This window comes from Bubalus bubalis, chromosome 9 (assembly GCF_019923935.1).
Source record: "Bubalus bubalis isolate 160015118507 breed Murrah chromosome 9, NDDB_SH_1, whole genome shotgun sequence".
Taxonomy (NCBI): domain Eukaryota; kingdom Metazoa; phylum Chordata; class Mammalia; order Artiodactyla; family Bovidae; genus Bubalus; species Bubalus bubalis.
In genome coordinates this window covers 66,782,904-66,792,413 of record NC_059165.1, presented here as the reverse complement: position 1 = coordinate 66,792,413, position 9,510 = coordinate 66,782,904, and positions in this window count along the sequence as shown.

The window sequence follows — 9,510 nt, the reverse complement described above, 5'->3', positions numbered from 1 at the left end:
CGGGCATGGGGGAGTGGGGTGATGGAGGCCATCTCTTTGTCATGGGGAAGTGGAAATGGTGCTGTCAGGAGGGCAGGCAGAGGAGGCCAGCCCAGCCCTGTGGTGGTGGAGCCCTAGAGGCTTGGTTCACAGGGCAGTTTTTGTTATAAACAGGGAACAAGTGCAGAACGGAGGACCACCTGTATGCTGTTGGCCCATTCCCACTTAGACCCGCTTTGTGCTGTTTACCATTTATTGTACTTCTGACATTATATAAGCCCATGATTCCCCTGTAGTCATATGTGCTTTATATGGTCAAGTCTTTCAGTCACATTTTTAAGAGTTTTGTATGTTTACCCACATGGTCAGGCTTCCTGCAGATCCACCAGAGCTTCTCTCTGAGTTCCTGAAGAGCTTCCTATAAAACGCCCATGGTGTGAGTTCATTGGCAGCAAATTCTCCCACCTTTTGGTGGCCTGAAAATACCTTTATTTCACCTGCATTAGCAGGAGGTATTTTTGCTGGGAATGGAAATTTGGTTCGGCAGGTGGCTTGGGTGTGACTTTGTTGCCTCAGCGTTTTGAAGATACTGCTCCATCGTTGCCAATGAGAGTTGAGTGGGTACTGTCTCCTTCAAAGGAATGTGTCCTTTCTTGTCCTGTGTGTGTTTTATCTTAGTTTTAAATTTATTTGATTCAGATGTGAGGTTTGTTGTTTTATTAAAGAATAGTTGATTTAGTGTTAGTTTCAGATGTACAGCAAAGTGATTCAGTTATATGTATGTGTGTGTGTATATATATATAAACATAAGTATTCTTTTTCAGATTCTTTTCCATTATAGTTTATTACAAGATACTGAATTTAGTTGCCTGTGTTATACTGTAGGTCCTTGTTATCTGTTTCATATATCCCACTGTGTATTTATTAATCCTAAATTCCTAATTTATTTCTCCATCAGTCTCCACCCCTTTGATGAACATAGTTTGTTTTCTTTGAGTCTATTTCTGTTTTGTAAATAAGTTCATCAGTGTCATATTTTAGATTTCACATATATGTGGCATCTTATGCTATTTGTCTTTCTCTGACTTATTTCAATTATTATGATAATCTCTAGGTCTACCCATATTGCTGCAAATGGCATTATTTCATTCCTTTTTATGGCTGAGTAGTATTCCACTGTATGTATGTACCATATCTTTATTTTTATGGCATCTTTTTTTTTTAACACCAAAAACTTTTTTGTTTTTTGTATTCGGGTATAGCCAATTGTACCACATCTTATTTATCCGTTGCGCTCTCAGTGGGTATTTAGGTTGCTTCCATGGCTTGGCTATTATATAGTGCTGCTATGATCACTGGGGTACATGTATCGTTTCAAATTGGAGTTTTGTCTGGAGGTACGCCCAGCAGTGGAATTGCTGGATATAATGGCAGCTCTTGTTTAGTTTTTTTTAATTAATTATGTATTGGGCTGTGCATGCTTCCTCTAGTTGTGGGAGTGGGAGCTGCTCTCTGGTTGTGGTGTGGTGGCTTCTCTGGTTGTAGAGCATGGGCTCTAGAGCTTGAACTCGGTACTTGTGGTGCTTAGGCTTAGCTGCCCCTTGGCATGTGGGATCCTCCCAGACCAGGGATCGAACCAGTGTCCCCTGCACTGGTGTGTAGATTCCCAACCACTAGACAGCCAGGGAAGTTCTTTTTTTAAGGAACTTCCATACTGCTCTCCACAGTGGCTGCACCAATGTGCATTCCCAGAAACAGTGTAGGAGGGTTCCCAGATCCTTTTCATCATTTGTTATTTGTAGACATTTTCATGATAGTTATTCTGACTAGTATGAGATGGTACCTCATTGTAGTTTTGATTTGTGTTTCTCTAGAGATCAAATTGCCAACATCTGCTGGATCATCGGAAAAGCAAGAGAGTTCCAGAAAAATATCTATTCTGCTTTATTGACTATGCCAAAGCCTTTGACTCTGTGGATCACAATAAACTGTGGAAAATTCTGAAAGAGATGAGAATACCAGACCACCTGACCTGCCTCTTGAGAAACCTGTATGCAGGTCAGGAAGCAACAGTTAGAACTGGACATGGAACAACAGACTGGTTCCAGATAGGAAAAGGAGTACGTCAAGGCGGTATATTGTCACCCTGCTTATTTAACTTATATGCAGAGTACATCATGAGAAACACTGGGCTGGAGGAAGCACAAGCTGGAATCAAGATTGCCGGGAGAAATATCAATAACCTCAGATATGCAGATGACACCACCCTTATGGTAGAAAGTGAAGAGGAACTAAAAAGCCTCTTGATGAAAGTGAAAGAGAAGAGTGAAAACCTTGGCTTAAAGCTCAACATTCAGAAAACGAAGATCATGGCATCTGGTCCCATCACTTCATGGCAAATAGATGGGGAAACAGTGGAAACAGTGTCAGACTTTATTTTGGGGGCTCCAAAATCACTGCAGATGGTGATTGCAGCCATGAAATTAAAAGATGCTTACTCCTTGGAAGAAAAGTTATGACCAACCTAGATAGCATATTCAAAAGCAGAGATATTACTTTGCCAACAAAGGTCCATCTAGTCAAGGCTATGGTTTTTCCAGTAGTCACATATGGATGTGAGTTGGACTGTGAAGAAAGCTGAGCGCCGAAGAATTGATGCTTTTGAACTGTGGTGTTGGTGAAGACTCTTGAGAGTCCCTTGGACTGCAAGGAGATCCAACCAGTTCATTCTAAAGGAGATCAGTCCTGGGTGTTCTTTGGAAGGAATGATGCTAAAGCTGAAACTCCAGTACTTTGACCACCTGATTTGAAGAGTTGACTCATTGGAAAAGACCCTGATGCTGGGAGGGACTGGGGGCAGGAGGAGAAGGGGACAACAGAGGATGAGATGGCTGGATGGTATCACCAACTCAATGGACGTGAGTCTGAGTGAACTCCAGGAGTTGGGGATGGACAGGGAGGCCTGGTATGCTGCAATTCATGGAGTCGCAAAGAGTTGGACACAACTGAGTGATTGAACTGAACTGAATACTTAGGAATGTTGAGCATCTTTTCATGTGCTTGTTGTCCATCTGTATGTTGTCTTTGGAGAAATGTCGTAGGTCTTTTTTTCCTGCCCATTTTTTGATTGGTTTGTGTGTTTTTTACTGATCTGTATGACAAGTTTTCTACTTATCCTTCTGACCATTTGGTGAGCTTCTTAGATCTGTGGGTTGATATTTTTCATCAGTTTAGGGAAATTTCTTATGATTATTTCTCCAGATATTTGTTTTGCTCATGTTTTCTATTTCTGCCCCCGCCCAGGAATCCAGTTGCCTGTATGTAGGACTTCCATGTGATCCTATAGGTCTCTCGCACTCCACCTGTTTCCCCTGATTTTTCCCTCTGGGCTTCCATTTGGGTAATTTCAACCTGTCTTCAAAGACATCCATCCCCCTTCTGTTGTGTCTGCCTGTAAGCTGCCCACATTCGCTAAATCTTGCTTAAGTATTTTCTAGTCCCAGAACTTCCTTTTGTTTCTTTCTTTGTAAAGTTTCCATTTCTCTGTTGAAATCCTCCATCTTTTCAACCTCCTGCCATTTTCCTCTATATTCTTTAACAGAATCATTACAGAAATTTTTAAAATCCCTGACAACTGACTTCAACATCTGAGTCCCCTGTAGGTCTGCTCCTGCCAGCTGTTGTTCCTTCTTCATTTCAGATAACATTTTCCTCCTTCATGTGTATCAAAATTTTTACCACATCCCAAGCACTGTAAGAGGATGATCTGCCAGATAGATCTGCACCAGAGAGCAGCGGGGTGCAGGGCCCTTACAGGAGCTGAGCTGGCTGACTGGCTGCACTTCCCCAAGTTAGCTTCCTTTCTAGTCCAGGTGTCCTGACGTTCACTGTCTTGACCTGCGACTCCTGCATGATAGCAGGAAAAGAACATTTTTTTCACTCTGCCTCTTCACCCCCACGCACTCCCCACCCAGCGCAAGGCAAGGTCCCATAGGAGACAACCTGGCGGTGCTTCCAGCCCCTCCAGGGTCCGGGCTGTCCCGCCAGCCCATGCGGCCCCAGCAGTGCCCAGTTCCTCCGAGGCTGCTGGGGGCCACTCACCTGGAAGGGGCTCTTTCCTCACTGGAATCTAGTTCTTCTCGATTTCTTAGCATCCATGTTTCATTGATATATTTTAAATTATATGTAATTATAATGTAGGGTATACAATGCGATGATCTAATATACAGACGCATACAGTCAAGGTAATTACCACATCCATCACCTCACATGGTTACTTTTTGTGTGTGTGTGATGAGAGATCCACTTTCTGGGCCAGTTTCAAGTGTAAAATACAGTATCATCAATGGCAGTCATCGTGCTGTAGTTGAGATCCCTGAACTTACTCATTTTATGACTGAAAGTTTGTGTCCTTTGACCAGCATCTCCCTTTTCCATAGCCCCAGCCCTTGGCAATCACTGTTTTACACTCTGCCTCTGTGAAAGTTAAAGAGGAATGAAAAAGAGGAATGTTGGCTTAAAGCTCAACATTCAGAAAATGAAGATCATGGCATCTGGTCCCATCACTTCATGGCAAATAGATGGGGGAACAGTGGCTGACTTTATTTTTCTGGGCTCCAAAATCACTGCAGATGGTGACTGCAGTCATGAAATTAAAAGATGTTTACTCCTTGAAAGGAAAGTTATGACCAACCTAGATGGCATATTCAAAAGCAGAGACATTACTTTGCCAACAAAGGTCCGTCTAGTCAAGGCTATGGTTTTCCCAGTAGTCACATATGGATGTGAGTTGGACTGTGAAGAAAGCTGAGCGCCGAAGAATTGATGCTTTTGAACTGTGGTGTTGGAGAAGACTCTTGAGAGTCCCTTGGACTGCAAGGAGATCCAACCAGTCCATCCTAAAGGAGATCAGTCCTGGGTGTTCATTGGAAGGACTGATGCTGAAGCTGAAACTCCAATACTTGGGCCACCTGATGCAAAGAGCTGACTCATTTGAAAAGACCCTGAAAGATTGAGGGCAGGAGGAGAAGGGGACGACAGAGGATGAGATGGCTAGGTGGCATCACTGACTCGATGGACGTGAGTCTGAGTGAACTCCGGGAGTTGGTGATGTACAGGGAGGCCTGGCGTGCTGTGGTTCATGGGGTCGCAAAGAGTTGGACACGACTGAGCAACTGAACTGAACTCTGTGATTTCACCTTTAGTATGTCCCACACCTAAGCGAGATCAGACGGTAGTTAATCTTTCTGTGTCTTCACTCAATGTCATCCAAGTTCATCCAAGTTGTTGCAAATTGCAAGAAGACTTCCTTCTTTTTAAGGCTGAATAATGTGTATGTGTGTATTTCTGCTGTATGCAAATTAGGAATGGTTTCTAACTAAATAATGTTGTGATTATAATGTATCTGCAACATATATATCATATTTTCCTTGTTTCTGAGGTGGTTTCCATGTCTTGGCTGTTGTAAATAGTGCTGCAGTGAGCATGGGGTGCGAGTGTCTCTTTAATACAACTGATTTTATTTCCTTTGGATAAATACCCAGAATTGGGATTGCTGGTTGGTGTTGTTTAGTCACTCAAGTCGTGTCCAACTCTTTGCAACCCCATGGACTGCAGCACACCAGGCTCCCCTATCCTTCACTATCTCCCAGAGTTTGTTCAAATTCATGTCCATTGAGTTGGTGATGCCATCCGACCATCTCATCCTCTGTTGCCCCCTTCTCCTCTTGCCTTCAGTCTTCCCCAGCATCAGGGTCTTTTCCAATGAGTCAGCTCTTCACGTCAGGTGGCCAGAGTATGTAATTGTTTCAAATTTTTTGAGGAACCTCTATGCTGTTTTCCACTGTGGCTGTACGTATATATGATTCCTGTAGTGAGTCTGTTCTTTTTCTAGTTTTCTTATAACCAGCTAAAGCTGTGGTCTGCCACATCAGTCTATATCCTGTCCAGAAATTGAACCCCTTCTACTATCTACTGAATGTCTGTAGGAGCTGTCATGGTGGCCCTTTCTCACTTTTGATATTAGTCATGTGTTGTCTCTCTTTAAAAACAAATGAACAAAAAGAAACATTTTGCTGTGTTTTTGTCAAAGAGCCAACTGACAGTTTGTATTTCATTCATTTTCTGCTTCATTTTCAGCCTCATTATTTTGTTATTTCTCCTGTTTTGAGTTGAACTTGCTGTTAACTCTCTAGTGTCTTAAGATGAAAGCTTAGACCGTGGATTTTAAACTTTTATTATTGGGAGGTCCCAGTTGGTTCAGTGGTCAGGACTCAGCACTCTCACTACCAGGGCCTGGTTTCAGTCCCTAGTCAGGGAACTGAGATGTTACAAGTAACACAGTGCAACCAAACAACAATAATAAAAATAAACCTTCTTTTCCAGTCTATGCATAAAGTATAAATGTCCCTCTCAATTCTGCTTCAGTGGGATCATCAAATTGTGGTATGTTATAATCACAGTATCATTCAGTTCAAAATAGCTCCTTATTTCCATATAGTTTCTGTTTCAGCCTATGTTTATGTCAAGGAGTTGGTTAACAAACATCAGGGGATGTCTTGTTTTTATCCTGTGATTGATTCCAGTGTGATTCCACTTTAGCCAGAGACCATGCTTTGCAGGAGATAAATTATTCTTGAAGTACAGTTGACTTACAGTTTTGTATTAGTTTCAGATGTACAGCAAAGTGATTCAGTTACATTTATGTTCTTTTTCAGATTATTCTATTATAGATTACAGATACTAGTTTCCTGTGTTTTAAGTAGGTAATCCCATACTCCCAATTTATCCCTACCCCTCATCCTTACCCTTGGTAACTGTAAGTTTGTTCTCTACATCTGTGAGTCTGTTTCTGTTTTGTAAATATGTTCATTTGTATTACTTTTTAGATTTCACACATAAGTGAAATGATGTTTGTCTTTCTTTCTTACTTCACTTAGTATGATAATCTCTAGGTCCATCCTTGTTGCTGCAAGTGACATTATTTCATTCTTTTTATGGCTGAGTGATATTCCATTGCATACATGTACCACATTTTCTTTAACCACTCACCTGCTGATGGACATTTAGGTTGCTTCCACATCTTGGCTATTGTGAATAGTGCTGCTATGAACATAGGGGTGCATGGTTTTATCTGGATAGATGACCAGGGGTGGGATTGTCTATTTTTAGTTTTCTGAAGACTCTCCATATTGTTCTCCATAGTGGCTGCAACAGTTTACATTCCCACCAACAGTGTAGGAGCGTTCCCTTCTCTCCACGCCCTCTCCAGCATTTATTGTTTGTAGACTTTGTGATGATGGCCGTTCTGATCAGAGATGTGATACCTCATAGTTTTGATCATTTCCCTAGTATTAAAAACTAGTGATGTTGAGCATCTTTTCATGTGCCTTTTGCCATATGTATGTCTTCTTTGGAGACATGTCTATTTAAATCTTCTGCTCATTTTTTGATTGGGCCTTTTTTTCTTTTATACTGAGTTGTATGAGCTGTTTGCATATTTTGGAAATTAATCCCTTATATGTCACTTGTTTGCAAATGTTTTCTCTCAATCCATAGGCTAGACAGCCTATTCATTTTGTTCAAGGTTTCTTTTGCTGTACTAAAGCTTTTAACCTGGAGAATGAAATGGCAACCCACTCCAGCATTCTTGCCTGGAGAATTCCATGGATAGAAGAGCCTGGTGGGCTACAGACTTCAGTTCAGTCGCTCAGTCGTGTCTGGCTCTTTGCGACTCAATGGACTGCAGCATGCCAGGCCTCCCTGTCCATCACCAACTCCTGGAGTTTACTCAAACTCATGCCCATTGAGTCTGTGATGCCCTCCAATCTCATCCTCTGTCAGCCCCTTCTCCTCCTGCCCTCAATCTTTCCCACCATCAGGGTCTTTTCAAATGAGTCAGTACTTTGCATCAGGTGGCCAAAGTATTGGAATTTCAGCTTCAGCATCAGTCCTTCCAATGAACACCCAGGACTGATCTCCTTTAGGATGGACTGGTTGGCTCTCCTTGCAGTCCAAGGGACTCTCAAGAGTCTTCTCCAACACCACAGTTCAAAAGCATCAATTCTTTGGCACTCAGCTTTCTTTATAGTCCAACTCTCACATCCGTACGTGACTACTGGAAAAACCACAGCCTTGACTAGATGGACAGACTATGGGGTCACAAAGAGGCGGACATGATAGAGTGACTTTCTTTCTAAACCTTTTAAGTTTAGTTTCCATCTGTTTATTACTTTTGTTTCCATTACTCTAAGAGGGGGAGCCAAAAGAGCTATTGGTGCAGTTTATGTCAGTGTTATGCCTGTTTTCCTCTAGGGATTTTAGAGTATCCAGTCTTACATTTAGGTCTTTAATCCATTTTGAGTTTATTTTATATATGATGTTAGAGAAAGTTCTAATTTCATTCTTTTAAATTTAGCTGTCAGGTCTTAGCATCACTAGTGAAGAGGCTGTCTTTTCTCCATTGTATATCCTTGCCTCACATACATACATATATATATATATATATATATATATATATGCATCCATGCTAAGTTGCTTCAGTCACATCTGATTCTTTGCAACCCTATGGACTGTAACCCACCAGGCTCCTCTGTCCATGGGATTCTCCAGGCAGGAATAGTAGAGTGAGTTGCCATGCCTTCCTCCAGTGGATCTTCCTGACCTGGGGACTGAACCCATGTCTCTTTAAGTCTCTTGCATTGGCAGGCAGGTTCTTTACCACTAGAGCCACCTGGGAAGCGTATTTTATTTTTCAGTCTCACTGCATGGCATCCAGGGTCTTAGTTCTCCAACCAGGGATTGAATCCATACCCTCTGCAGTGGAATTGTACAGTCTTAACCACTGGACTGCCAAGGAAGTCCATTTGCCTCATAGATTCATTGACAGTAAGTGCATGGGTTTCTCTCTGGTCTTTCTAGCCTGTTCTGTTGCTCCATGTCTTTCTGTGTTAGTACTACACTGTTTTGATGACTGTATTCTGTAGTAGTGTGTGAAGTTATGAGTGTTTTCTGATTTCTACTGTTCTTTTTTCTCAAGATTGTTTTGGCTATTCAGGATTGTGTTTCCGTATGAATTTTAAAATTTTTTGTTCTGGGTCTATGAAAAATGCAATTGGTTATTTGAGAAGAGATTGCACTGAATCTGTAGGTTGCCTTGGGTAGTATGGACATTTTAACTATTGATTCTTCCAGTCCAACAACACGCTATGTTTTTGCATGTTTCTGTGTTCATTTTCTTTCATCAGGCTCTCATTGTTTTTGGCCTACAGGTCTTTGCTTCCTTAGGTAGGTTTATTCCTAGGTATTTTGTCTTTGGTGCAGTGGCAAATGGGATTGTTTCCTTAATTTCTGATATTTCATTGTTAGAGAAAAGCAACAGCTTTCTGTAAATTAATTTTGTATCCTGCAACTTTACCAAATTCATTGATGAACTTTAGTAGTTTTCTGGTAATGTATGTATAGTGTCACGTTATCTGCAAATAGTGACAGTTTTATTTCATCTTTTCCAACATGAATCCCTTTCATTTCTTC